The sequence below is a fragment of the Podarcis bocagei genome, assembly GCF_964188305.1.
Source record: "Podarcis bocagei genome assembly, chromosome: 4".
NCBI lineage: Eukaryota > Metazoa > Chordata > Lepidosauria > Squamata > Lacertidae > Podarcis > Podarcis bocagei.
Window position 1 is genome coordinate 75,937,059 of NC_138128.1, and position 24,065 is coordinate 75,961,123.

At 41.7% G+C, this 24,065-nt stretch overlaps 1 long non-coding RNA gene across 8 annotated transcripts; it reads left to right on the plus strand.

Annotated features, from left to right (window-relative positions):
* Positions 1-114: 114 nt before the first annotated feature.
* Positions 115-21,180, plus strand: LOC308585321. 8 transcript variants are annotated; one of them, XR_014007264.1, is made up of 8 exons: positions 115-354; positions 2,983-3,146; positions 8,645-8,710; positions 9,578-9,644; positions 13,117-13,249; positions 14,097-14,291; positions 16,833-17,141; positions 17,930-18,783. It is a non-coding gene; the product is annotated as an uncharacterized lncRNA (long non-coding RNA). The 8 variants fall into 8 exon arrangements; XR_014007267.1 differs by lacking the exon at positions 115-354 and adding an exon at positions 556-691 and having other exon boundaries at positions 9,578-9,648; XR_014007268.1 differs by lacking the exon at positions 115-354 and adding an exon at positions 556-691 and having other exon boundaries at positions 13,117-13,253; positions 14,109-14,291.
* Positions 21,181-24,065: the final 2,885 nt, after the last annotated feature.

Below are 24,065 nucleotides of genomic sequence, written 5' to 3' on the forward strand. Positions count from 1 at the left end.
GTTCCCAAACCTACAAGAATACCACAGGCCAGTTGGAAGGATCAGAATGGAGTGGCAGGCAGTTGAGTACAGTTGGTTACCAGAGAGATGAGAGAGAATGCTCAGAAGAGGGAGGAGAAAAAACAGCAGTTAAGGAAGCCAGCTGATGGGGTCAGGGTGGGGTAGAAGTAGAGGGGTGAGAGTAGAAAAAAGGGGTGAGAGTAGAAAAAAGGCAGCCAAGAGTGGACATCAAAGGAAGACAGGGGGAAGAAACTGGGAAGACCCTGCCAATGAGTTAAGAAAGAAACCTGGCCTGAGGAGAGGGACAGTCCAACTTTCTGCATCTAGGATCTCTCTACATGTCTAGTACAATGGGTAGGTAATACAGTATGTGGTTCTCCAGAGGTTGTTGGACTCCAACTCCCATCAGACCCATCCACCTTGGCCAAAGGTCATGAATGATAGCAGCTGTAGTCAAACAGCATCTGGAGGTCAGCAAGTATTGTTCTTAGGTCATAATGAAAACTGAGTCTGTTGCCCTATCCCCAAGCATGACCACATAATGTCACTAGTTGCTTAGATCAGGTGTGGGGAGTTTTGGCCCTTCAGATGTTGACAGGGGATGATGGAAGATGTAATTTAGTAACAGCTGGAGACCCAAAGGTTCCTCACACCTGCTTCAGGCCTTCCAGTGGTTGTCAAGTTCTGAGAGGTAACGGTAGGAATTTGGTCCCAATATGCTGGCAAGGTCTACTGGCACCTACCCTGTCTCCCTATGGTGGATGGAACCTGCCCGTTTAATTTTATCACAGTCCCTCAGGGCACCCAATGCAGCATCATGCTAGGAAGTTGTGGGAACATTTAAATACTGGCTTTGCCAGATGCAAAAGAAGACAGGCCTCCTGCATGATTATGAGTTGTAATACAAACTACACCTGCTAAAATTTACCTTTTCTACAGAACTGTGAAAGGTATAGGAGCTCTGTCCTCTTTGCATCTGGCCACCTTATTTCTCAGCTTGCCCATGAAGGACACCAGTAGGATGGCCCACTAGGTGACATTTTCACAAGAATCTCCTCATTAACATTGGAGCCAATCCTAGGGATAAGTTCAACTAGATGTTACATAATTGGGGATGGCATCTGTTTTCAGTAGCAGTCCAGTGTAATTTTGACCTCCACACTCGTATTCTCTTACATATATAGGACCAGACTGTTAATTTCACCAGTCTCTTTCTGCTCGCTGTCACTGCTGCTTTGTATAGGTGCTCTGTCTTGTTCTGGAAGCAGTATTTTCCCCGTGAAAAATATCAGTGTGATAGAGCATTTGATCACCAGCTCCATTCACAGAGCCAGATCCTTGAAACTAAATTTGATGATAGATAAAAGTAATTACTGTGCAACATTGGCTGCACTATATTTAAGCCAGTGTTAAGCACTTTCTCTGTTTTCAGGGACTAGCAGAGTTTTGTAAGAACAAATAACCAAGACATGAGAAATACATTGTGGGGGAATGGGGAAGAAGCTCTCTAGATGGATAATGTGGATATTCAGTGACGACAGAAACCCCCTTCATAGATTACAAATGTTGGTGCATCTAGGGCTGGACCCTGGGGCCAAGGTCTAAAGTCCTGCAGCCAAAGGGTCTAATGAGAGTTGCAGCTTAGTTTTGAAAGAAGTAGAAAGTTGTGTGAAATATGGCGTTCAGTTAAAGTGATACAGTATTCTAAAATACCCAGCACTCTTATTAATTTAATCCTTTTTCTTTCTGTATTTCATTTGTATACCACATTTACATATTACACTTATCTATCACTGAGTTCAACTGGCTCAGTAAACACTCAAGACAATTTTGAAAAACAAAATGGCAAGGTAGATAGATAGAAAGATGGGTAGATGGATATATAAATAGATAAATATAAATAGTTGCTGCAACAATTTCAGACAGTAAATTTAAAACCAGAAAAGGGGAAAGTTGGCACAAAGAACTAATGTACCAGGTATACATAGCCATTATAATTAAAATTAAAGGGCTTGGGAGAACAAAAAAGGTATTTTTACATGACAGTTAAAAGACTAAACAACGTCAGCGCCAAGCAAGACTCTCTGGTAGGGCCATTCCATAAATGGAGCAACACCACCCAAAAGCTCTTATCGAGTAGTTATCAACCTCAAATTATTAGGTGGGAGAACCTGAAGAGGCACCCCAGCCATCAATGAGGATTTCAAAGCCCTGACAGGTACCTATGGGACAAGACAACCCTTCAGATTATATGGCTGCAAGCTGTTTAGTGCTTTAAAGGTTAAAGACAGCACTTTGCATTGGTCCCAAAAACAAACAGATGACAGAACAATGTTGTAAATGTGATCATATTTACCAGTTAGCTTAGGTTTATATACACGCCATTAACATATATTGCTTTTACACTAGTTTAAGCGCTATGTCTTCCCCCTGAAAGATTCCAAGGAGTTCTGCTTTGAAACGTCTTTAGTCCCCACAGAACTACAGTTCCTAGGGTGCTTTCGGTGGCAAAAAAAGAATGCTGAAATCTGCAAATGTCGGTCAAATCTTCAATATTTCATTAATTCAAGAAGTGCTCCAATTCATTTCTAAGTCTTTACGAGTCTTTGCAATATCTTTATTCATGTGATATTTAACCCCTTTGTGCCAAACAACCCTCTATAATTCTGCCCAATCGTGTGAACAAACTTTTCCTTGGCCAAAACCAGGATGCAGATGGCCACCAACAAATCTGAAATCTCCAAGAACGATATGTCTACTGAAACAATTACCTAATTCAATTGTGCACTAAACAAGCATGAACAAAAAACCTTTGCTGGAAGCGAGCAGCAGATGATTTTAAGGAATTGTAGCGTAATAGCACAAGAATATGAAAAGGCAAATAGTTGTTCAATGATAATCCAAAAGAAAATAATTTTGCAAATGGAATTCCCTCAGTGGATGTTGTACATGTGTATTTATTAATATGCCCTGCCGTTACAGAATGCAGAACTTCCACCATGACCTCACTGGCCCAAACCAAGGCGTACATAGACTGAGCTGCTCGGATTAGCTCTGTACTTTTCTTCTCAGGTCTCTATGAATAAGGAGAATACTGGATGACTATTAAGAAATCACATATCTCCTCCACTCCCTCACAGAACCAGGTAACATCAACTACCCAATGGGAATTATCATGATGGCCTTTTATATCTTGCTATTGTTTACTTTTTTTAAAAATGTGGTTTACTATTACTTGTACGGCTTTGTATTCTGAAAGCCAAGATATAAATAATAGCAACAAGAATTACAGATAGGTAGATAGTTATAAAAAGCATCAAACAACACTTCACACAAGCTTTCCCTATATCCCTTTGGGGATTTGGTTTGTAACTAAAATATATGGTACTGCGGATAACGTAACAGATTTTATTTATGTAGCAAAATGTTTCGGCTTGTGCCTTTGTCAACCACTCTGATAAAAATGAAAGGTTGTCGTTTACAAGGCAGCACTTACAGAGCTTTGAGGATGGAATGTTTAGAAAGGCATCATTTGCCAAAGCTAAGTGATATTGGTACCACCTGCCAGGTTGAAGCCATGTGATATTAATGTGCCCAGAAGTTCTCCGTCTTCACTAATGCTGTGGGATCAGTTGCCACCTCTGCTGCAGTTGTTGATAAGTGGTTCTCAGACCTGAAATGTTTTAGCATCTGGCTTCTCCACCTTTTTGTTCAAAATTGCAGATTTGTGGTTTCAAAACATGTGCTTAGTGGATATGACTTTCTGATTTTTCCCCCACTTGATATAGATTATACTGCAGGTGCAGTTGTGTTTGATGTAGTGTGCCCTATCCATCCTGGTGCCTTTGAAGGTACAGTGGTACCTCGGGTTACATACGCTTCAGGTTACATACGCTTCAGGTTACAGACTCCTCTAACCCAGAAATAGTACCTCGGGTTAAGAACTTTGCTTCAGGATGAGAACAGAAATCGTGCTCCGGTGGCAGCAGGAGGCCCCATTAGCTAAAGTGGTGCTTCAGGTTAAGAACAGTTTCAGGTTAAGAACGGACCTCCAGAACGAATTAAGTTCCATGAAACTTTTGCCACATAAATATCTCAGTTTTGAAGGAGAGATACAACACTCTCTCTCTCACACACACACACATGCATGTTTGAGGTGGAGTGTTCATTTCACCTTGAGTGAAAAAAATGCATACATTTGGCTGTGGCTGGGTTTGAGGTACCCATAAAACATACCTTAGAGAAGAGATGAGTAAGGTATCTTATACCACCAGGCAACTTTTCTACTTTGGTTCAGGGAAAGAGTTTTGTGGTTTGTAGGCAAGCAGGAGAGTCCAAAAGCAGCACCATCTACTATGTTTACAAACCTGTGATGTTTTATATACAAAAGAGCAGGCCAGAGTCAGCATACTGCTTTTTGGACCAGATGGAAGACCACTGGTCTCCTGGCATTAACTGATCCTTGCTGTTGGTAGATGCAGTGCAGTAGAAAGCAAGCTAGTAGCTTGTTCCTTCAGCAAACTACTGCAGTGTTGTAGAGTAAGCAGGGCCGGTCCACCCATGAGGCAAGTGGAGGTGACTGCCTCAGGCAACAGGATCCACAGGGGCAGCAAATCTGGCCTCCAAGGAATGCATTTCCCACTGCTGCTGCTGACATGAATGGTATTCTGAACAAGCCAAATTTAACAGCAAACATCCCCATTAGATTTTCTCTTTCTTCCCTGTCCAGCTACAAAGAACAATTATCTCAGGTAGTGCATAGTAAGTCCACACAACATGGCTGTTTTACTGATGAAGTGATGTTGCAAAATACAGCTTCACGGACACTGTGTGGATCTCTTCAGCATTAGAGCTTATTCAGACCTTTGAAAATCACCTTCATATTGGTATCTTCACTTCAGTCAGGAGTTTTCTGTAACAATGAGGGATGTTCAAAACAGTTTAAGGCTTGTTCAGGTTTTCTGGCACTGGTCAAAAAATTTAGATCCTCATCCATCTCTCTGAAGTTTCAAGGAAAATTTTTCTAGGTCTTTACAGAAAGGCTGGGGCCTTGGAGAGAAAGTGTATCGTATTTCTCACTTGAGCACAAAAAGAATTTCATGCTTATAAAAAGCAATCTTTTGAGTTCTCTCACTATGCAGCTTTCCTTTCCCAAAATATTCACAAGCTTGGTTTTCTTTCACAATACAGGATGACCCTATTAATGCTAATGGAGTTACAGTGATGGATGTTAATAAAGGGGGAACCAGGGATAATGTGTTTAAGAGTCTTCTTTAACAAAACAAAACACCAACAAATGATGACAATTGAAGAGGAGAACTCTGCCTATTTTGAACAAAAGTAACAACACTTCTGTGTAACAGCCTTTTTATCAGGGAAACAAAACCAAAAGAAAATCACAAAAGTGATAAAATATTCTCCTCTCCACACGGTTTGCAACACTGAGGCATCTCCTCAGAACTGCCACCTCAGAAATGCAGCAGAAAGCCAGCTGTTTGGAGTCTGGAATGTTCTAATCACCAGAGAACAATATATTCCTGACAGCCCAACTAGAATTGATGGTAAACATGCCACTCCAAGCAGAATGGATTTTTAAAAATTGATAGAAGGCCGGGGGGGGGGGTAAGGAGGCTTTTTTCAGTGGGATCGTACCATGTGGAAAGTTTATCCTTTCCCTCCCAATTAAAATGGTGTGTGTGTTCAGGCATACACACACCACACACACACACACACACACACACAGCCATCCATACATCCTTATTAAGAGCACCAGCCTAGTAATTTAAGGACAAATTCACAAACAGCTTAATCACATAGGTAGAAGTGGGTCAGAGCAAATGTCTACTCACATCTTTCCAAACTATTCCGAGAACCTGGAATGTGAACTGGATTCCATATAATGAAAAGATTTCAAAGGAAGTCCTCTAAATTAGTGTGAGTTAACTAGGGGAGGAGGAATGGGGAACAGCATATTAGATTCACATGGGGATGAGAACTAGGGCAATAGCCACTGATTTTAAAGCAACAGTAACCATATTTAAAGAATTGTGAAACTAAGCACTGTTAGATAACCAATCTGCAATATATTATATCTTCCTGCTGTTGTTTTAAATAAGCTTTAATAAATCACAACACACTTGTTGGAAGCAAGTCTCTGTTCATCCCATGTCTGTATCCCACTACTCTTACTTTAGGAGAGTGGATGCTGCCCCATCATGAAATTTAACAGTATTAGAGGAAAAGAAACAAAACAACAACAAAAAGCATGTGAGGAAGGAGGGAACAGTGTTGGAAGAATCCATCCAAAGACTGGACTGGAGACAGACTTAGGATGTGATTTCTCCAACATGACCCTGCCCTCTCCCAGATGGTTTAACATGATGTTACCAGGTGAGCTGAAATCTTGGGGAAGCTTTAACTATACCACACCCATAATTTCAGTCAGTTTCAGTGAATCCATGGGGTTTGCAAAACTTAGTTTGTTTTGTACATAGGTTTGTTTCAGCATGTGAGCATAAGGTGGACAAACAACTGTAAATAAGAGTGTGGGATGAAATGAAATACCTACTATTGGGCTGCCAGCACATCACAAACCATGGTGTTAACTCATGTCACATTTACAGAAACATAGTTCAGGGATTGGAGACAGCACAAACATTTTGGACCAGCACGTAAAGCCTTTTATCTGCCTTGATGCAAGCCTGCTAATACATTTCCCAACTGAGGCTCTGCTTCGTAAATCACTTAAGACATAGTCCTTATCTGAGTGATCCTAAGGTTATCCTATTTCCCTTTGAAATGCAGAAGCCGAGTGAAATCTTTTCCGCAGCTTTAAGACTATTTGCTGATTGATTCTATAATCTTGACGCTTAGCGTTGTCTAAATGTAAGAGACTCTTTACCACCAAAGATTGCCCCATGAATTTCAGCAAGCATAAGGCTAGACATTTACAAAAAATTAAAAAGGCAGTTCTGAGAGAATGATTGAAAGATGGGTAAGATGTTAGGTAAGCCAGAACTATATTGCATTCATTGCAAAAATCCATATTCCACCCATCTATCAAAAAGTACTCCAGGAGCTCATAGCATCACATGCAAAAATGTAAACACAATGAAAACAATTAGATGCTCATGTGCAGGCCTCAGATAAGAGCCCTGTGGGAATGGGATACACTGCCCATGAATGAAAGTAAAGTGAACATCTGTGCCTCATACATAATTGCAAAGATGTTTGTTAATTGTTGGAACATAGTCACAAATGGCACATAGGCTTGACACTATAAAATTTGATCTGAAAGAAGAATAGGCTCGGGTCCCATACCTATCCAAGATTCTTACAGGATTGTCATACTTCTGGAATTTCCTGGACATATCCGGAATACAGCAGTCAGAAGCAGTGTCCAGGCAGAAATCACAAAAAATGTCCAAGAAAACCCAGACGTATGGCAACCCATGTCAGCAATGTTGTTTTTGGCTATTTTCCTTATAAATAGTTCAACAACTTTTCATTGTTAGAAATATGGCAACCCTAATATGGGAATTAGGAATGAATAAATAAATAAATAAATATAAATGTTAGCACAGTGGTACCTTGGGTTAAGTACTTAATTCGTTCCAGAGGTCCGTTCTTAACCTGAAACTGTTCTTAACCTGAAGCACCACTTTAGCTAATGGGGCCTCCTGCTGCCGCTGCGCCGCCGGAGCACAATTTCTGTCCTCATCCTGAAGCAAAATTCTTAACCCGAGGTACTATTTCTGGGTTAGTGGAGTCTGTAACCTGAAGCGTATGTAACCTGAAGCGTATGTAACCCAAGGTACCACTGTACTTTCCACAGGAGTGCCACATTTGCAGTTCAAAACTTCTGAAAAGAAACATTTTAAAAATAAATGTTGTGGGGAAGTCTACCCAGAAGAGCTTTGACTAGTGCCCTAGAGGACATGCCCTAATTTCATTATAACCAGTAAGTATTGTGCCAACCCACTACAATGGTGAGATGTGGAGTTGCAGGCTGATCCATGCCAGGTGGCAACAGAAGCACTATCCCCTTTCAAATTTACGGCAACAAACAATTAAAAAGTGGGTCCCCAAGTGCACATTTGGACTAAAGGTGGCCCCAAATCAGAAAACCACTGCTCTACACTGACTCACAGTAGCTCTCCAGGGTTTCAGACAGGGGTCTTTTCCAGTTTTCTGTGGAGATGCCAGGTATGGAAACTGGGACCTTTTTCTGGTATGCTCTACAACTGGAATGCTCTACAGCTGGCATCAACAGAAATGAAAGAGAGCACTGAATGCTGGCTGGATGCACTTCAAAGTATGTAATGTTTATAGATACTTAATGGTTAAATGCTGGATAAAATATCTTTTTAAAAAAAGAAAACATGGTGATTTGGGGAAGAACTATTTCCTAATACAATGTTATGACAATTTCTTAAACATACACCCAAATGTATATTGCTTACAGGACTGGGGTTTATAAGAATAAATAAGCCACACCAACACCTGATATTACAAAATTTAGAAGGCAGGTTTTTTAAAATAAAAAATAAATCTACATATTGTGTATGTAGAATTTTTCTACCCATGCTGATGTATTGTTATAGCAGTTGTTTACAGTATGCTACTGTTTGATTTTTCGCCCAAGGTTTGATCAATAGAAGCATGTGCATGCAGGGAATACACGATAGAGTGCAGAATGCGAGAAGTGTAGGTAAGCATCTTAATGTTCAGGTTCATTTCATTTTATAGAAGGAATGTAGGTTCTGGATCTCCACAGTCCACTGGCTATTACTCTGCTCATACTTGTTTGTAGCCCTTAATTGTAGAATTACTCTGATCCCCCTTTAATTTCCTTGACAGCCCCAACGTGTTAAATGGTTGAGTGTTCTGATTTTCAAAGCAAATTTTTTGAGAGATCAGCCTGCAATGAAGAATAAATGAAACCACTTTACTCAGAAATGCCTCCGTCTGGTTGCAGTTTCACATCTGAGTTTTAGCTTCAAGCAAATAAATACATTTTGCTGTACTGGGACATATTTTTCTTTTAAGCATTGAAACTCTGTTGTTTCTTGGGCACTGCAGAAGAATAAATGAAAACACTGTGCTCCACATAAGAAATCCAGGCAATGTTAATATCCTGGGTACATGGTTTATTCAACTGGAGCGCTTAACTGTTTGCCTTCTGCCACGCGAGCACCTTCTTGCCCTATGTCAAGGGCTATGCTGTAGACTTGAGGAACAGTCTTCAGGACCTTTAAGGATTTTCCAGGTCCCATCCCCAAGTTTCTGTTTTCAGATTTTAAAAAGACTTCAGCCAATTCCAGTATCGGAGTTGAAATGCCTCTGACTACCCATTACTGGGAATCACAAATGGGGAAGAGTGTTGTGCTCATAACTTCTTTCTCGGTTTTCCACAGGCACCTGGTTGAGTACAAGAGTACCAGACCTTTGGCCTGATTCACCAGGCCTCTTCTGACATTGTTATAGAACCTGCAACCTTTCTTCTAGTTCAAAGCCCCCAAATATTCCCCAGGGACTAAAGTGGGAAACAACAATGTTTTCTTTTCTTCTGCTTTAGGGGAAACCAAACAATTACATTGCTGGTTCACTGCCACATCAAAATCTATAATGTAACAGCACTGCAGGCAAGTACACCAGCAAAAATGTTTGCAATTACAATATAAGGCTGAGCCAGATCTAGGGTGCTTCAGTTAAAAAAAGCACACGAAAAAACTTCCTTATTTCAAGAAATATTTAACTGAAACAGGTCCTGTGCATTCTGAGGCATTGTTTGGGGTGCTTGCATATCTGTTTGCTGATTTGATTTAAGTTTTGTACAAAATACTACTGAGATGTATTGGCATCATAATGGCAGAGACTAAACCTATAGTAACAATGGTTATCTTGATGCTTGCATCTTTGGCTGTATATAGCTTAGCTCTAAACTACAAGCCTCTAGAAATAAGAGTATATATAAATATGTCACGCTTAGTTGTTTCAGTCACAGATGTTTGGGAGAGACTATAGAATGCATACATTGCTTGCAACTTACATAAACTCTTTTAAATATTTCATGGCATGACCTAAACCATCTAGATATGAAAGACCAGTGCCACCCTCTGGTTACCTGACAAGCCACAGATCTGCTTTCCTTGTCTGTTGCTTGTTAAGTTCAAGGGGAAAGAAGAAAGAAATAAGTCACTTTAAAACATCAGAGCAAAATGCTTCTCCCCCCCTCCCCACCCATAGACCCATACCTTCAATACTGCAATTTTTAAATGAAGTCAATAAGTAAAAACATGATAACAAAATGGAGATATATGAAGCTGGGAAGATTAATGGAGCAAAAATAAGCTAGTGAGGTGCTGTCAAAGGAAAAAGATAAAATGTGTCTGACAGAGGCTTCAGAGTAAAACATGTAAACTTGGTATTCGTAAATAATTATTATTTCCAAAAGTAACTTTAAGGAGAAAAGTGTTGTTCAGAGGAACCTGTTACAAATCCGTTAAATAAGATATTAATTTTCTGATAAGCCCTGCATATTCTTTAAGACATTGCCACTGCAGGATGCTTAGACTTGTGTTCCATACTTTTTGCATAATGAACACTGATATAATTTCAGGATTATACAGCAGATACATAGGCACACTTCTTAATCTCTTCAAAGCTATTTTGGCTTCTCTGATTCTTCCAGCAAATAATTTGCATTTCTTAGCACCTTTACGTTTTCTTTTTTTAGAATGACTCACCCATGGTTATTTAGGGTTTAAAATTTTACACAGCTGCTGCATTCTTATGGAGAAATGTGCATCATCTCCCTGGGCTAGGTTTGCTCCCAGATCTGCTTAGCACTGCCTTCACTGGGAGGACTGCCATAGTAACCAGATTCCAGCTGCAGTTCTGAATTCAGGATGGGACAATAGAGATATCAGCCCTTGGTGCAAGCAAGCACAAAAAAATGAGAGAATTATACTTTGAGCTGGAAGGATAAATATCCACCATCTATTACACAAAGGTTTGTAACCCTTGCTACATTCAGTGGCGTTGCGTGGGGGGTGCAGGGGGCGGCCGTACCGGGCGCAACATCGGGGGGGCACTCGCAGCTCTCTGCCCCCTGCTAAAATCCATGGGTTAGGGGGCACAAATTACTTGCCTTGCCCCGGGTGCTGACAACCCACGCTACGCCACTGGCTACATTTGAACACTTGTTATAAACACCAGCGCTGCTTGGGTATCTATTTGGACAACATATATCAAGCTATATGTATAAATTAAGACGGGTATAATGATGGTTATTGGATTGCTAGGGTGAGCTGACAAAGTGGGGGAGGGGTTCAGGGTTTCCCTTCCCTCTTTTTTTTTTCTCCCTTCTCCCTCCACCGTAAATTTGCAATAGAAAATCAATAAAAATGCTTTTGAAGAAGAAGAAGAAAATGTGCTTCAAAAGTCATACCATATATAAATTGGTAATCGTTATATTTTGATTTATCAAATGGAAAGTCACATATCACCCTGCACAGAGGCTGTGTAATGTTATGCCACTGAAAATTGCTATTGAGGGAGGAGACATTCAGAGGTATGTGACTGAAATCCCTGCTAGACAGAAGGAACCAGTAGGCTGATTTTTGCTTATGAGCAGACTTGTTGCAAGATAGGCTGAGGCTGCTTCTGCTATCTGAACAGCATGAATTCAGAATTTTCCTCCATCTTAAATCATTAAGTTTTACCTTATGTACTTTTAGCCCCTTTGAGGATAAATGCTTTGCATACTCAGGTGCTGTGACAGAATAATTGATGTTCCCCATCAGTTAAATACCCTTTAGCTAATAAGTGTTTTTTTAGTTACACTGACTTAAAATTGTGAGTTTAAAATTGTGAATAAAAACATACAGTTTTCTTCACTGTTAGGCATACTGTTTTAGAACCATAAAAAGAAATCTCTCCATGTATTCAAAGCTAGACTGCATCTGTAGCTGTAGGTTCCATCCCTAATTATCATAACTGAGAACAACCTTATTTTTTTAACGTATTTTTTTATGAAAGATTTCTTGGTTTACAAAAGTATGTGCAATGTCTCTCTTTTCAAGTTACATTTTCTACAGATCAGTTTTATATGCCGAGACATTAGTGTTACATTAGGAAGAAAAAGGGGAAAGAGGTGGAGGGGGCCATGGTGAGTGGGGGTGGCGATGTTTCTATTTTACTTATTGTATGTGTGGGGTTTTGTGTCAGCGTCACACGTGCCGGTTTTCTTTACTATTCGCTTGTTTTCCTTTGGTGGTGAGAGAGGTTGAGGTTGGCCTAGGGTGTGGTTGTTTGATTGTGATTGGCTGTGGCGAACTTTGTTTTCATGTTTGAGTGGGGTGGGTGGATGTTTTGAGTCAGGTTAGCCATATTGATTCGTATGCTGTTGGTAGATTCTTGTCGTCGTCTTGTTGGGCTGTGTATGTGATAAAGGGGTGAAGGCATCTTCTTCCATTTCCCCCGTGTCAGTTTCAGTTTATTGGTTAGTTCTTCTAATAAGGCTGTTTCCCATACTATTTGGTACAACCTTATTGATAGAAATACTTGTTCTTTAGAATTCTAGACTTACTGCACATCTGAAGAAGGTATGCTTTTGCTTATCAAAGAATATGGCTGAAGCATCAGAGTTTTGAATGAGAAAGCGAGAAGAGACACACTAGTATTGCAAATTCCTTCCTTAGTACTTAAATCTAATTCCGTTCTCCAAACAGCATGTCTTTCTGGACAACCTTTTCACATGTTCCCCATCCCATTTCAGATATAAATTAGACAAATTAGAATGCATTAACATGTTCATTGTTACAATATCCAAAAGATGTAACTTAGATATCAGCTTTAAGGAAATGGATTTTTAAATAATGGCAGCTAAAAGCAAGGAAATGCTGACAACAAAATAGCACGATTTTAAAATTATCTCGAGACCCATATAGGACTGCCCATTCTTTTGATTTAATAGCAGGTGGCATAATTTTAGAGTGCTTTAAGTCCTCAGAATGTGAGTCTTCTGGAAAATAAATTTCTTCTGATCCTCACTCACAGAGGGGAACTTTAAAAAAATAAATGACTAATGTGTGTTTTCTATAACACACAAAGGCATATGAATCCAGTAAGCTGCTGGACCGCAAGATGGATTTCCCCATCTTGTAGTTTTGAACTACATGGTGCGTCAAGGTGTTGTCACTAACAACATGCCTCACAGAGCAATCCTATACAGGTTCATTCAGAAGTAAGTCTCACTGAGTTCCGTTTATTTAGGTAAATGGGTATAAGGATTGCAGCAGAAACTTCTCTTTACTCTTTGCATGGTAAAATACAACACCCATTTTAGTTTATGTAGGTTTTCTTTTACAGCTTAATCAGAAGCAAGTCTCACTAATTTCAATGAGACTTATTAACCATTTGAGATTGCAGTCTTGGTGGCATGGATATACAGTGTATATTTGTAATATATGTGTATTAAAAATTCTTTTTAATTAAAAAAAATCATTTTTTTAAAAAAGGATATACAGTGGTAAAGGTAAAGGTGCCCCTGCCCGTATGGGCCAGTCGTGACCGACTCTATGGTTGTGTGCTCATCTCACTTAAGAGGCCAGGAGCCAGCACTGTCTGAAGACACTTCCGGGTCACGTGGCCAGCGTGACGAAGCTGCCCTGGTGAGCCAGCACCAGCGCAGCGCACGGAAACGCCGTTTACCTTCCCGCTATAAAGCGGTACCTATTTATCTACTTGAACTTAGGGGTGCTTTCGAACTGCTAGGTGGGCAGGAGCTGGGACCGAACGACGGGAGCTCACCCCGCCGCGGGGATTCGAACCGCTGACCATGTGATCGGCAAGTCCTAGGCACTGAGGTTTTACCCACAGCGCCACCCGCCACCCACCCCCCACCCACTTAATTCGTTCCGGAGGTCTTTTCCTAACCTGAAACTGTTCTTAACGTGAAGCACCACTTCAGCTAATGGGGCCTCCCGCTACTGCTGCACCGCCGGAGCACGATTTCTGTTCTCATCCTGAAGCAAAGTTCTTAACCCAAGGTACTATTTCTCTAATGGGGTACCCTGTTATTTCCACTGCAGGAAGTGGATGAGTCACCCCTTCACCCCTTCCTCAGATGTTTGACTGAAGGATTCTGCCCAAGGAATAAACCACCAAAGTTGTGACAATTGCTATGGGGAAGGCAAAACCTGAAGAGCAGGGAAAATTCCTTCCCAGCTCTGAAGACAGCAACCATTGCACGACCATGGCCACGGCCGCACGCCTGGAAAGAAAAGGTTAGTCCGCAAGAAAACAAGATTAGAGGATGGGCTGGGTGGGTGACACAATGGGGCTGACTGCATTGCCAAGATGGCCTTGCCCCCAAGGCCACCGCGGATTGGCCAGAAATTTTAAAACTGGGTTTGGCGGGAATCCAGCAGGCACTGCAGCAGCCAAGGGAGAGGAGCCAACGGTTGGGGCAAATGTTTCATGGCTACAGAAGGAGGGGGAAGCGTTGTGCTGGGTCGCAACCACCACCCACCTCTGTACTGGGTAAGTGGCCATTTTCAAGCTGTGTTTGTCAAGGGAATCTTTTTAATGAGTTCTAGGGGACATCAACACAGAGCAACTGTCAGGCTTAACAGATCTGGTCATTTTTTTCCTTTTAATTTACAAACTCACATAGTTCTGTGTGCCCCCCCCCCCATGTAGAAATTACCATTTTGTTTATAGGTGGCCCTGTTTTGCTTCTAAACTGAATAACATGCAGTCACCTAAGTGCGCTATTAACATATGTATAGAGATGATAATGAGGGCAAAACATGTGGTGATCATGGAGCTGCCATTTTTCTTCTCTATGGATCTGCTATAATTGTTCAGAACAGCCTTAGCCATGGTTGTGAATATGCTGCCGCTGCTCCCTCCCCGCTCAAATTACAGATATTTCTTGTGCCCCTGTCCATGAGTGTTAGGGTGTATGTTCACTCTAGTGTACAAAGCACAAATGGTCTTTAAAAACAAGCCATATAACATAGAAGTATTACTTCCCTAACTTGGGGTCCTAGCTAACAAAATAGCACATCTATTTTAGCTGATATCAACTACATTTTGCCTTACCACAAAAGGTTTTCAAAGAGAAATTGTTTAAATTCTTCAAATCAAACCACAGCAAGCCTTCCAGGTTTCATGTCTGGCAATACCAAGTGATACAGAACAGACATAATGGTTTGAGTAAGCTGAGACATTAATTGTTTGGACATGAATGAACTATAATATTCCCAATGAGACAAGCTTGTTTCTGCAGCAGAGAAGAAAATTAAGATGAAACATTCAACAATATCCAATTGACCAAGGTCCTCTCCCCGCCCCAGCCTTTATTGCATTTTTGTTGTATGTGGATGCTACTTACTTGTTAGACTCTCTCTCCATCATCCTCATGTTTCTAAGAAGTGATGAGACCATTTCAGCCCACTTCCTCACTTTTAATTTAATTACATTGATGGAGCCTCACAGCGAGAACAACAATGAGCATCAATCACATTTACCTGGATCTGAGCTCTGTACTTGGGAGTTTTTCTTTATTCCCCTACAACCGACATTTCCTTTAATGGTTTTGTATAATTAATCAAACCCCTCTTATATATAAAATGACAGCCTAAAGATGTTGTGTGTAATGTATCATCATCTTCTTTTTACTTTATTTGGCTAAAACAAATTAATGAGATACTGTGGAAAAAAACTGGTGCATTTTGCAGCATTTAAGCCAGTGCTTTTACAAGCATTGCATTCATGATTGTGATCTTGTTAGGCTCTCTAGCGAAATGAAACAAAGCCTGGAAAGATCTCAAGAAAAAGAATAAAGAATTGAGTTTCTTAAGAAGAAATAATAGGAGGAAGTCTTACTAATTCAGCAGTGCAACACAGACCTAACTCAAACATCATATGCTATGTAAATTACATACTAATATGAGTTTGGAGTGGGTTAGGCTGTGTATGCCCTGGATCCAGCACATATTCAATTCCTGGGATAGCCTGGCTAGCTTCCTGATGAAGTCCTCTAAGTATGGACCATTAAGGTAACAAAGGAAGTGGCTGTGTAACAGATGGGTCTAGGGTTCCCATATGTCCAGAATTACCCAGACATATCTGGAATATTGCAGCCGCAATCAGTGTCCGGGTAGAAATCGGCTAAATGACCGGGGAAATCCAGACATATGGCAGTCGACTTTCCTCAGAAAAAGCTCAAAAACATCCAATTTCTTTGCAATTTTGCAACCCTAGGTGGGCCCCTCAACTAGGTGGTAGTTAGAAAGACAAAGGCCAGAACTGAGAGTTGAGTTTTGTGAACCAGATGCTAGAAGGCTCCAGGCTGGGAGATAGAGCTATGCTTGATTTTTGTTAGAATCCCAAGGCTGTGGCCGCAACAGAAGCAAGACCCTCTTGGGGTGTTAATGCTGCCAACCCCTCCATCATAGGCTCAGGTTGTATATATGTGTAAATAAACCACATATCATAAAGTCCCCATAGTCTCCACTGTGCCTCATTCCAAAAGAAAACACAAACCCTGCGTAAACACCTGGAACCTCTGGAGTCTCACACCACAAAGATATTGGAGTGGTGTGAAACAATACACACACACACACATCTACACATGCAATTGTAGAGCATTAAAATGCCTCTCCTACCAGCATTCTGAAAGAGCACAGACCATTGTACTGCCTCAGCATTCTATCATTCTGCTGTGCGCAAACCTTGAGGGTCAGAATATTTGTCTTTTGGCCAAACTAGATGAGATATCAATCCTGCAATTAATAATTATAGGATTGGTTTTTTTACAGATAAATGGCACATCTCCCAGTGTGGATCCAGGATCACAGCAGGGAGACAAGCGTTAAAACACCCTCCCCCTTCCAAACATCAGATTTCTGATCCAGCCTGAGGATCCTGCAGCTTTCAGCAATAAGCCTTTTTATTGCATCAGGCAGAACTTTGAGCTCTCCCTCAAATTACCAGTGTTAAAATTGAAGTAGTTGGAATATAGGGAAATAGGTCCATTTATATTGTCTCAAGCAGAGGGCCCCCCCCCAAAACCGACATCTCTCAAAATGACTCATCACTTGAACATTCAGGTTTGTATTGTGTCAGGGGTTCAGGGACAGAGGCACAGGTGAGGGGGGAGACGGAGAGCGATGGGGAAGAATCCCAGGACTGTGAGGAAGAGGAGGACAATGACTTGAGGTCTTCCATGAGTCTCTCAAGTGAATCGGAGGATTCCCAGAAGGGGGCGCCCCTAGTCAGGCCAAGGGGGTTCACAGGGGGGACATGCCAGGAGCAGGGAAGCAGCAGGGAAACCCCGAGTGGGAGTGGGAGATCGGGGCCGGCTTCCCAGCAGGAACGAAGTGAAGAGAGTGGAGTTCCCAGTGTGACACACGGAGCAGAGCAGGAAGGAGACAGGGGAAGGAGATCGGGGCAGGACGTCCTGCCGGAAGAGGCGGAGAGTAGTACAGGGAGTAGTGTAAGTGTCAAGAGGAAGGTCAGGGGTAGCGAACGCGCGCCAAGTTCAAATGTGGAGGCGCGCGGAAATGGAGAGAGCCCGGAGGAGGAGCCTGGCCCCAAAGCACGAAGGAGGGGGGAACAGGCATCTGAGGGATCCGCTTCAGGAGAGAGCAGGAGGGAAGGGACCCAGGGGGGCAGAAAGACCCTGCGGAAAAGGAAAGACAGGAAGAGGTGGACTAGCACAAGCCTCTTAAGCTGGTGTAGGGGCGGGACCGATTCAGAGGGGACTTAAAACGTCTAGGCTAAGAGACGCGGGGCTGCGCGCCTCGGTTGTGAAAGCAATAATGAACTGCAATAAACATCCTTGTATATAAGAAGAACCTGGCGTTGGTCTTTTGTGAGCTGAGACCTGAGGCAGCCCTGACATATTGTTACCTAGATAAATGGCATGCCCATCTTGTGGTTATAAGTGAGTTTTAGAATGACAAGTGGATTTGGTTTCCTTTCCAAATAAGAATGATGTTCACAGACAGCAACTTCTTGTTTTATATTCTTCTGAAGTACAGAATTAAGAAAGGACAAAAGGGAGGTCATGAGAGCTGCATGTCTAATAGCCGATAAAAAGAGTCTGAAGAATATAAACACATTGAATGCACAAACAAGTTTCCTTATATAATAACATGTGAGCACAATGTGATTGAAGAGTTTCAAAAATTTGATTATATTCCTAATTGGAACTTCATGAAAACTGCCTTAAGGAGACCACAGAGCCGAGCCCTGAATGTCCAAGCAATTTTAGATTCAAATTAAGTTAAGAGATTGATTTCCATTTCAAAAGGCCATTCCTTACTGATAAAGTAAGCTGAAGCAGTACTATTTAAAATGTACCCTCAAACGGCAAAAACTAAGCATCTCTCACTCACTCACTCACTCACTCACTCTCACTCTCACACAGAAACAAACATGCACCGTTGGTTATTTGGATTGTATGCCTAAAGAAACTAGAAAACATTCAGTTTGGTAAAGATGTTAGAAAAAAGAAGCAGACACTCATTGACAAATATGGTCAGATCAGCTCTTGGACTGAGCAGTGCGCAGTAGTGTGTAATGGATACCCATCATGAAATCAAATGGGGATGGAATAAAGATGTACAGGGCCAAAACACAGAGTGGAGAGGCAAACCAAACCCCTGTGAGTCCTCTACAAGAGGTGGGCTCCTCTTCCCTTGGTTTTTGCCCCCAAAGCACTCTACCACCCCCTCCACAATGCAATGCAATGCAATGCAATGCAATGCAATGCAATGCAATGCAATGCAATGCAATGCAATGCAATGCAATGCAATGCAATGATGTGGGTTCACTCAATGAGATTATAGGGAGAGGAATGCTGCAGGGCAGTGGACAAAGGGCAGAGGTAATATTTCCAAGCCCTTGGATTGACTAAAAAAATTACCTTTTTCTGATTTTCCAAGGTGAGTTTCTGAGAGCTCCACCATCTCTAGACAGAGTTTTTTGTTGTTGTGGCACCTTGCTTACATAATTCCCTGCCTCTGCTCCTTAATGTGGTGCCCCTGTCCATAGTCTTCACATCCCAGCTGAAGAAGACATTTCTGTTGCACAGGTTTTTAATAGACCTCTGTGCCTTTTCGTCTGATTTTCTCCTACTGCTTTAAACGTTTTTGTTGCTTTTACAATATTGGATTTCTGTTTTATTTTGCTGTTTTTATATATTGCTGTTTTTAAGTATGCCATGAACCACCTCAGAAGTTACAAAAGAGAGGTGGGCTATAAATATTCAAATAAAATTATTTCAAACTGTAGCATATTCATCTCCTGACAATCTGGGCGGGGGGACCCTGACATTGAAATCAATGAAACAGATAACGTATTACGACAGTGGAAGTTTGATGTGAAGATGTTAGCAGCCTGAAAACAAAGTTGTTCCTTTCCTTGCTTGCTTTTCCTTAAGAACTAATATGGACATTTCCCTGGGCCATTGTTAGCTTTGATGGACAAATATTGAAAGTGAGGGAACGGTAAGTCATGCAATTTCTTTTTTAGACATAAAATATCAAATTAAAATGATACAATCTGAAACTAGGTAATTTAATACCAATGGAGGCCTGGAACAAACTATAAATTGGTGTGATCAAACTTTACTGTCAGATTTCTGAAGCGATACTGCTTGCAGAATGCCTTACGATCAATGTAGGTAATTGTACATGGGGAAAATAGGAGATGGGTGCCCAGGATGACTTTTGTTCCTATAGCCTGTTGCAGTGGAGCCAGGTCCGTTATGGCAAGTGGGGCACTGCCCCACCAACCTCAGTCTGCCCTCTCCCAGCCCCCACCTGTCTGCCATCTTACTTACAAGCAGTCCGGGGGTGGTTGCACAACCGGTTGACTTCTTCCTCCGTAGTCTCAATGTTGTCTTTATAGAACTCAGCAGAGGAGGCTGGGGGCAAAAAACAAAACCAACCTGTCATTGGCTTGGGCTCTGCCTGCTGTTTCGGCTCCCTGCAGTCTACCCCAACAGTCTTGATGGTCCCCAGCCACCACTAGTCTATTGTTACTACAGTTTCCTCTGGATTTCCTTGCTCTTTCATGCTAGCATAGGTCACTTTTAAAAAAGGGACTAGCTACTTCTACCTAAAATAGAAACGGCCACAGAATTCTCAAGGCACTATTTTGGGAAGCCAAGTTGGTGTAGGTAGTTGCTCTATCCCATTTCAAGCCATATGGAGGGGTTTTTGTTTCCTTCAACACCACCATAAATGTGGCCATTTTGAAGTCCCAGGTTATGGCTTAAAACCACATGAAGCTGTGTCTGATCAGTGCTTGGATGGGAACCACATGCACACTTCTGTGGGCTCCATGACAGAAGAAGGATCGGGGGCGGGGGGAGTTAGAAAATAAAAATAAACAACAAATGCTTTTAAAAATGCAGGCATTTCACTATTGCTGTGTCTCTTGCTCCCCATCCCACATTTATTCTAAAATCTCTTCCTACTCCCAGTCAAGGAAACCTGAAAGGCTGCCCCTGCCTATAAGTAGTCTGGCGAACGTTTGCTGTGATTCACCAGGTAGATGCTGAGTTCATCTGGATACAACAGCAGACAACATGCATCACTTGAACAAAAACTGCTGGTGGCAAAACACCTCCTTTGTGTGACAGCTGGATGATCCTAATGGGAGCTACACACTAAACACCCTCTCACAGAGGCGATCCGAGGCAGAGAAAATGTAACTTCCCTATGGCAGGTTTAAATTTTAGATCTTTTTGAGATATGGCCATCAAGTCACATAAGCTTCCTTCACCTATATCAGTCCTGCCTGCAGCACATTTTTTACAAAACTAGATGCTGAAAGAAATAGATGCCCATTGACATGACTCACCGTTTGGTTGCACCGTGATAGGAGATGGGTTGCAAAAATGGCTTTACCACCATTCAGTCCCCCTCCCCTTTGGTAAGTCTTTTATTTTAAAAAAAACCACACACTGATTGATAGGGGGAACTGCCTCTACACAAGCGTCCTTACCCTCCCAGTGCTGGCAAGCTGAGTGGGCCTCACTCAGTAAGCAAGGCAGAGAGTTTTAAAGGCAGAGGATATCAGTATTATTACGCCAATAGGGGACAATTTAGGAGTGAAGTTAACACAAAATGGCTATCTAAGTCCAATTATTAAGTTCAGGGCTATCTAAGGCTATCTAAGTCCAATTATTAAGTTCAATTATTAAGTTAGATTTCAGCTAGTACTGTGCTCAAACCTGTTCTCCAATTTCTTAAAAGTTTTCTTCCAATTCAAAAAGAAGCTTCTTTTTTTCTGTCCAATTCTCAAGGCACTTAAAATATTTCTTTAGAATGTTAGTGGGGGCAAAGGTGAGATTACCTTCTTGCTGCAAGATGACTATGGGTGGGGTGCTTGTTTATCTTGCCATTAAACATTTATCCTACACTCTACAGCTTCCCCAACTGCCTGTGCTTCCTGATCACAAAAAAATTCATGGGTGAACTGACCTCATGACATCTTTCCCTAAGCTTCAATTGAATCATGGGAAGTCAGGGAGGCTGGTTGAACAAGAAATACTTGATTATAGAACTCTGTACAACATAACCCCTCTCCTTTGGCAACTTTCTCCTCCTGCTTCTATCCCTGCCTCCTCCTTGGCCCTAACTTCCTAAACTATCTGAATCTGAAGAAGTGTGCATGCACACGAAAGCTCATACCAAGAACTAACTTAGTTGGTCTTTAAGGTGCTACTGGAAGGAAAATTTTTTTATTTTGACTATGGCAGACCAACACGGCTACCTATCTACTTCCTAAACTAGATATGGGAAGTGTGTCTAAAGGTATATTAACATTTATCCTTACACAAACCACCAGAGAGATGATTTGTGGAATTAAAGCAAAGATGCTTGCAAACACCCTTTGGCCACCTTGAAAATGGGGTAACGGCAACAGCAACCCTGCACTCTGTTGGAAATACAACAGCAGAGAGATTATTTGACTTGGGAAACTCACTGGTGCCAAATAGAAGCTTCACCTACAGAGCATATACAGTAGCTGCTTGCAGATGGTAATTTTCATTGACACCAAAGCTCAAGGAAAAATTTTAACCCACAACAGCTGCTATTTTAAAAAACAAAATGTAGATATGTGAAATATGGACATGCATTTAACATAATGTGTAGTTTGGCCCTTAGGCACTAACCTACACTACAGTGGGTGCAGCATGCAAGCTCTCCACATTGACTTAAGTTTTACTCTTGGAAGCACTGAGTGCTGGGTATAATATAAAATGGCCTGATGGGGGAAAACAAAAGCAAAATAGTCTGAGACGTGATTGCCACCAGAGAGAAGCAAATAGATACAGATTGGCATTCCAGGATGGAAATGGACACTTCCCCAATTCAGAGTGATATGCAGGCAGCAAGCAAGGCTGTGTGCTTTTTACATTGAATGACTGGTTCAGTAAAAGTTAATGCCTTATGTATTACATATTTCATTTCTCTGTGACTCATAGCCGACTACGCAGGGAGGGTGGACCCTCTTTCTGTATGTCTCACATTATTGTTACTACAAAATCATAATCGATGTTAATAATCACCACGTCAGAAACACTTGGGTTTGTCATTTTCCTTACTTTTTAAACACACTTTATGAGAAGTCTGCTCTATTATTTCCAATTGAGTTGTGGCAGATTTTTCGGAAATGGAAATTCTTCAGGGAACCATATTCTCTTCGAGAGAATATGTCATAGCAAGTCTGCCTGAGGCTGCATATGCACCTACACAGATTCGTTCAGCATCATGCCCCACTGATTGCCATGGTGCTTTCTTGAAAATATCTTTGTGCAGGATTGCAGCTTCAGTTAAGTTAAGACCTCAAAGTATGTTCTCCACCAGTGAGTGATGGTCCATCTGGAAGTATACACTTTTAGACCATTTAGGGGCGCAGATGTCAGAACTACAGATCTCTGGAATGGGGTTAACAGACCCCATCAGCATCTCACAGTTCTTCTTCACCAGCTTAATGGGACTGAAATAGGCTCAGTTGGTAGAGCATGAGACTTTTAATCTCAAGGTTGTGGGTTCGAGTCCCATGCTGGTTGAAATATTTCTGAATTGCAGGGAGTTGGACTAGATGATCCTCATGGTCTCTTCCAACTATGATTCTATTACTTACTATAGGGGAAGTGAGTACTAGTTCACAATCATCTTCCCCCCACACTCCTCTCACACAAATGCCACTGGCACTCAAAGAATAACTGCTGTATGAAATGATAAATGGTTGGAGAGACCATATTCTTCACATACATATATTTCCCCTTTGCCTTCTGTTCCCATGTAAGCCTTATTTATGACCAGAAAACCAACCATAATTACATGAAGGGACAACTGAAGATAGAGTCTGAAGAAGCATACACCTAATAAACACAGAATGCCTAATACAAACTCTGCATGACATAAAGCACATAGGAAAAATCTGTCTTTCTTGACAGCTGAGCTAGGTTTATTGGCGACAACTAATACAAGGAATCCTATTTCCTTAAAGGTGGCAGGGCACTGTGTCACAGTACAAAGAGGCGCTGGAAAAAAGGAGCCACATGGCTTTGTTAGTCTGGGGGTCACGCAAAAGGAGAACTGCTAATAGAACTAAAATATTGATCAACCTTGCAGCATATTCATTCATCTTTTCTGCTGATCAGCACAGACACACACACACACACACACACACACACACACACACACACACACTTGGGGTTTTCTGTTTATTTCCTTTACATCTCTCCGGGGCTCCCAGGTCAAATACACCAAGGTCACAGCGCAGAGCACTGATTCTTGCTGCACACACAGTTGGCTGAACAGTGAGCCCAAAGCAATGCCCTTATCAAAGGCAGAGTCAAAGGCAGAGATGCTTTTCAGATTGAGACTCGCAGCCTTCCAAGCGGCTGGTGTACCATGTTAAACTGAAAACAGAGACCAGGGGGAAGCATAATGCCAGAGGTCACCCAAAGTGCCCAGTGCTAAGCATCCAGTTCACTTATGCCGTTCCAATACCAGTGCTCCATT